The sequence below is a fragment of the Chionomys nivalis genome, chromosome 6 (assembly GCF_950005125.1).
Source record: "Chionomys nivalis chromosome 6, mChiNiv1.1, whole genome shotgun sequence".
Taxonomy (NCBI): domain Eukaryota; kingdom Metazoa; phylum Chordata; class Mammalia; order Rodentia; family Cricetidae; genus Chionomys; species Chionomys nivalis.
In genome coordinates, this window is record NC_080091.1 from 75,386,185 (window position 1) to 75,393,169 (window position 6,985).

The window sequence follows — 6,985 nt, forward strand, 5'->3', positions numbered from 1 at the left end:
TCACTGGACCTCTCAGCACTCATGAAGTATGTGTGAGCTGCCCCACACAGGGAGACCACAGTTCCCGTTGTTCCTCAGCATCCCTACCCCCAGCCAGCAGGTCCTCCTCCCAGCCTGCAAAGGACCATTATCTCCTATTCTGACATTTGAAGATGAACTCTCAATGCCAGGAAGGAAGTTTTTCAAATAGGTTTAAGGAACCAAATCCTCTTATTACAACAGGATACAGTAAAGAAAACAAGGGGGAAATTCATGAGAGCCGAGAGGATGAAAAGCATAAACAGAAAAATACTTCGGAGAAAAGCAAAACACCCACAGAATGCAGCGCCGTTACGTGTGTTTACTGACAAAATGCTGGAGGGGCAAGGGTGTGGGGGGGAGGCTGACCCACATGTCAGAAACTGTTCACTGTCCTCCGTGTCACGGGGTTTTAGCATCTGCCCCGGGTAACTGGGAGATGCTAGCATTTTCTTTCATAATTTCATTTCTCTCATAAGCAAAATATTATTCTTTGGGAAGAAAGTTTTTAACTTGGTGTTGTGCAGAATTGCACAAGAAAGATGGAGACAGAGTGCCCTTTCATTACGCAGAGATGGCTGGAGGCTGAGAATGTTGCAAAATAGGGGACTAATCACATCATTCAGGCTTCAGGGTCCTAGATGGATCACTTAGATGCCTTTATGTGGCTAGAAGGGGTGTGTGCGAACTCTTTCTGCTCCAGATGGCACAATGCTTGGCTCCATGCAATAGAGCTTTGACTCCACATAGTATCAAACAGCATGGATGAAGAGGGAATGAGAATAATTCTTAGAAAAACACACATGTTTCTCATATTTTTGGTCAAGATTATGGGGCTTCAGTGTAGGAAGAAGGCTATCATAGGATAAAATATGATTTTTGCCAACTCTCAATTGAAGCTACTTGGGTGTTTGGTTTTTTTTTTTTTTTTTTTTTTTTTTTTTTTGGTTTTTCGAGACAGGGTTTCTCTGTGGTTTTGGTTCCTGTCCTGGAACTAGCTCTTGTAGACCAGACTGGTCTCGAACTCACAGAGATCCGCCTGCCTCTGCCTCCCGAGTGCTGGGATTAAAGGCGTGCGCCACCACCGCCCGGCTTGGGTGTTTGGTTTTTGTTACAGCTTCTAGGGAGTCACAGTTATCAAGGATTTGTGACTTGGTGCTGCACGGTTTTTGTGGAGGTTGCCACTCCTCAAAGAAATGGGACTTTCTGATGCCTGAGTTCTGTGTAAGCTAAGTTCCCACTGCCATTGTTCTGCTCGCCCCCGAGAACCAGGCCTGCTCCTCTTCCTTGAGCTGCTCCAGGCTCGCTCCTGCTCCCGTTTCTCTCCTCCTACATGCTCAGGTTTCCTTGTGTGGCGTGGTTCTGTGACGGCTTTGTGCCCCAGAGTCACTCTCTGATTCCTCTAATTTCCACAATAGTCTCTATAGTGACAACTTCTCAGCATCCCTTGCTGTCTGCTTCCAGGCTGAAGGAGCACATGGCAGAACACTCTTGCTCCAACCAGCACGGCATGGGTCCCTCACCTTGATCTCTTCCAGCATTTGACCTTGCAGATCACCCACTCTCTGGAAAACTGTAAGTGTACAGGAGGCACAAACTAGTACATAATCAGTTATGTTAAATAGTCCAGCATTTTTGGAATTAATATAAAGTAAATATGACTAAACCCAGAAAGTATATATAAATGAACTTTTATATATTTTTTTAAAGATTTTTATTTTTTAATTATGGGTAGATATGCGTCTGTGTCTGGGTATGTATATGTGAATGCAGGTACCTTTGGAGGCCAGAAGAGGGCACCAGATTCCCAGAGCTGGATTTATAGGTGGTTGTAAGCCGCCTGATGGGAGTGCTGGAAACTGAATGAAGGCCATCTGCAAAAACAGAACACACCCGTAACTGCTGAACCATCTTTACAGTCCCAACATCCTGTTTTTAAAATATTTATAGGAAGCCAGGCGGTGGTGGCACACGCCTTTAATCCCAGCACTTGGGAGGCAGAGGCAGGCGGATCTCTGTGAGTTTGAGACCAGCCTGGTCTACAAGAGCTAGTTCCAGGACAGGCTCCAAAACCACAGAGAAACCCTGTCTCGAAAAACAAAAAACAAAACAAAACAAAACAAAAATAAATAAATAAATAAATAAAATAAAAAAAAAAATAAAATATTTATAGGAAAATCTGATTCAAATTAATGAAACTGCTAAACATTGTAGCAGCCATCCCCCCTTTTTTTCAGAGTAAGGAATAAATTTAATTTAATTTTTAAAATATATATATTTTAAATATATAAATATATATATTTAAGGTATGTATTTTTAAAGATTTTAGGCAATCTGTATGTAAAAATCTATCCAAAATGGAATTATTGGTCTACATGTAAAAGAAAAAGCTATGGAACTCTTGGGAGAAAAATAGAAGAGAAAATCTTTATGATAATGAAATAGACAATGGTTTCTTAGCTAGGACACAAAAGAGACACACGCACATAAAATAAATTTGCCTTTATTTTAAAAATGTGCTCCAGAGGACACCACCAAGAAAATAAAAAGTACCCAGGAAGCTTCAGGTACCATCACCAAGCCTTGTTTTTCAGGTTGGTTTAAATTCTGCCATAACTTTCTTCCCTGTGGAACTTTTCTGTGATTTCTAGTCAGTACCAAACATCTCTGAACATCAAATGATATAATCTTTCTTTAATGTCGCCTACTTAATTTTGTTATAATGTTTACAAGTTTGGCATTCTTTCTATGTGTGTGTGTGTGTGTGTGTGTGTGTGTGTGAGAGAGAGAGAGAGAGAGAGAGAGAGAGAAAGAGAGAGAGAGAGAGAGAGAGGTCTGTTTCTGGGGGGATTGCCTCAGGTCTCTGTGTTTGCATGGTAAGTACTGAGCCGCACCCCAACTCTAGCTAAAAAATTTTCTTTATTTTTCTAACACATTTTTAAATTTTTATTTATATTAAAGGTCAAAATTAACTTCAATAACTGTTGACAGCTTAACATCTGTGACCAATGTTAATGGCATTTTTAAATAGCACATTACCTTAGCGTTACTTTAAAGAAATTATTATGTTAGGAAAATGTATTTGAACTTTTTAATGCTTCATTAAAATATTTAACTTAATATGCATTGTTCTGATTTCTTACTGAAGAGGTCAAATTTCCTGTCAGATCCATTTCTTGCTCACTAGTTTGTATTTTTGCACAATAACTAAAGGCAAAAAATGTTAGCTGCCATACTGTATAAAGAGGTCACAGGACTGTGCCCTATAGCATTTAAATAGCATACAGAAACTCATTATCACTTACTTTTCTTTTTGCAAAATAAATATCTTAGAAAAAAAAGGCCAACAAGACAGCGAGATGACTCATTTGGTAAAGGTCTTTGCTGCCAAGATGGATGACCTAAGTTTAATTCCTGATGATGAAAATAATGAGTTCCTATACACATGCGTGCACACACACAATCACACAACACACACATAAATATAAAAAAACCCCTCAATGTCCAATTTAGTCCAACTTCAGAAAGTCCCCATAGCCTTTCACAAACTCAACACTGTTTATGATTCCAAGTGACCTGATGGTTAAGGTAATGTCTAGACTGTAAGTCCCTACAAAAATCAAAATGCAAATTGTATGCTTTCACCACACAATGACACATATGGGATGGGTTTATGGTGAGGAAATACCAAATCAAAACAAGACAGGAACCCATCAGGACAAATTCCAAATCCTGTAGCTTCATGTCCTCTGTCAAAGGGCATAGATGTCCCTACCCCTCAAGCCTGACTGCCTGCAACATATATCTCTCTCTTAGTCTGGTTCCACTGCCCGCATGAAACTCTCCGTGGCTGATGTCTCACAGTTCTGGCATTTCCAGCATCTTAAGGCTTTCACTGTAACCCTCAAAGATTCATGAAATGATCTCTCACAGCTTTGCAGAGGTTGCCAACCCCATGTTGCCTGGCCAAAGCATCTCTCTGAAGCTTTGAAAGAAGAATCCAGGGCCTTCTCTCTTGCATCATTCATGCATTTAAAGTTAGCACAATGTGAGGGACACTGCCAACCTTGGCGTCCATCTTGAGATGGACCCTGGCCCATCACCTTAGCAGCAACGTTTTTATTCAGTTGCTTCCTAGCAGCAGAGAAGTCTGGATGCTTTCTCTCACCAACTGGAAGCTTACCTACATATATAAAATGTATCCATACAGTGGAATATTATTCACCGATAACAATGAATGAATGGACATATTTTACAACACAGATATCCTTTAAAAACACTATGTATGCTATATGTATCCTAAATGGTATATGTCATGTGATTTCCTTTAAATACACATCCAGAAATATATTTCTATAAAGATATAAAACATGTTAGTTATTTTTATTAATAGACTTGGGAGGCCATGGAGGAAGATGGCTCTAAGTTTTCCTGTGAGGGTGGTGACATGTTCTCACAGTGTTGTTGGCTAAGCAGCTCCTACACGCACACTGAGATGTATGATCTAAAGGGGCTGTCACACAGTATGGGAAATAAATTCAACAAGGTCCAGTACACCCACGAACCAGTTAACTGAAAAGTGAGCGTTCACTATCTGCAGACTAGAATTTGTTTTATCAGTCACCAATTTGCTAAATGTTTGGTGAACGTGCTGAGCCAGGAACTACTGAACACGAGGTGTTGAGCATACCTGTGCTTTGAAAAGATTGTATGGCCTCAGCGGGGAGAGCAGAAGGAAGGGCACCTGAAGCCATGTGGACAGCTGGCTAAGTCGGGAGCTGGCCAAGACAGAAATCCCCATTCAGTTAAACATCAATTCTTAACATTCTTCTTGCCATAAGCAGGCAAGAAAGGGGGCAGGGGTCTGTCTTCTGTCCAAAGACAGCACCCGATTTCTCAGGGGCCTCAGAAGGAGGTTTATGACGGCAGAAAACAAAGACTTAAGTATGATGTTTACTTTTGACATCCGATGAGAACCCTCCCACGTGCCCATCTTCACCAGGGGCTGCAAGTGCACTGGAACGGAAGCTGAAAGAACGGGAAGTAGTTGAGCCTTTGCTCCTCAGGTGTCTTTGAGAGAGAGTGGCTGGTGATGGGATCCAAGGCCAGCACAGCATATGGGAACTCCTGTCCCCTTCAGCTTCAGGGACGTGGCTTCCAACAGGGCCATGGCTAGACATTTTAAGCTGTTCCTGGTCTTTGTTTCACAGACTATGGTGTTTTAGAGAAACAACAACAACAAAAGTTTAGTGAGTAGGGTAGGCTTGTCTCAAAGGTGTGGTGGACCAGTGTGGGGTTTTCTGGTTACTAAGGAGTTTCCCGTCCTCTTTTCTATCTTGCCGTATCCCTGAGGGTTCTGAGTCTCCCAGAATGCACTTGTCATATTTCCTAAATAAGTGGCTACTCATCATTATGATCAAGGCCCAATCACATGTTGGCAACCCAATTCTAACAGAATTAAGTGACAATATTGGTACTTAGACTCTCAAATTATTTCCAGGAGAATTCCCGCTGGTAAGCCATTGCTTTGAATGGATTCCCTCCTCTAGAAGAGGAAAATAACCCAAAATATAACTCTGAAAAACAGGAGGATGTAGGGTAGAACCAAAGCATTGTTAAATGAGCATGCAGGTGTGAAGCCAATTTCTTCTTTAAATGGCTGTTTGGTTAGTTTTGAGTCAGAATTGTGGACTAGGGAGCCATGTCTATTCACAGCAGACTTTAGGATACGAGCCTCCACAGCCATACAGCCATGGTGGAGTGACCGGGTCTTCTTCTTCTTCTTCTTCTTCTTCTTCTTCTTCTTCTTCTTCTTCTTCTTCTTCTTCTTCTTCTTCTTCTTCTTCTTCTTCTTCTTCTTCTTCTTCTTCTTCTTCTTCTTCTTCTTCTTCTTCTTCTTCTTCTTCTTCTTCTTCTTCTTCTTCTTCTTCTTCTTCTTCTTCTTCTTCTTCTTCTTCTTCTTCTTCTTCCTCTCCCTCTCCCTCTCCCTCTCCCTCTCCCTCTCCCTCTCCCTCTCCCTCTCCCTCTCCCTCTCCCTCTCCCTCTCCCTCTCCCTCTCCCTCTCCCTCTCCCTCTCCCTCTCCCTCTCCCTCCTCCCTCCCCCTCCCCCTCCCCCTCCCCCCTCCCCCTCCCCCTCCCCTCCCCCTCCCCCTCCCCCTCCTCCTCCTCCTCCTTCTTCTTCCTCTTCTGGGAAGCCATGTTTAGTGGGAGCCCTTAGCTTTGGGCAAAGTGGACCCAGGACTTAAATAGTCACATCCCCTCTCCTCCCTGGGTAAACTGTCTTTAAGATGCAGCCACAAGAGAAAACCCTTGGTATTCTCTTACAAACCTCCAGACTGACAGTGTGTTTCATCAGCATTTCTTCAAGCTTCCAAGGGGCAGTGAACGTGAGATTCACTAAAAATTAAATATGCAGCCTTTAGGGTAGAAGATTGGGGGTAATGTCAGCCTCCAGACTCTCCCTGCATGCCAAGAACAAGAACAAGGACAAGGGAGGTGTTGCTTACCCAACCCATGAGGAAGCTAATTGAAATGACATCAGGACCCTAAGCCCCCTTCTTTCTGTACCCAGTCATCACTTCCTGCTTCCAGGAACTGGAAACAGCAGGGAACTGTCCCTGGAATCATGGCTGTGGTGTCCTCATAACCAAGAAGCAGACTGAATCTGGACTCACTCTAAATGAACAGAGCTTCCACATGGAGAGCTCCCTGTGGTTTTCTCTGCCTCCTCCGGAGCTTGCCTTTCTCAAATGTCCCAGGCAATGTCAAAGCTTGGCTTTGCTCCAATATCTTGAGAGAAGGTGAGTTATGGCAGAGGCAGTCTATCTTCCAAATGGTTTGCAAACGGCTTGTCTGCACCACAAGCCGCTGCCTTGCCCAAAGTGCTCTAAACCAACAGCCAAGCCATTTGTCTCGTGGGTGAAGCAACAGCATTGAACTGAGGGAAGGGAGAGACTCGGAGCCGGAG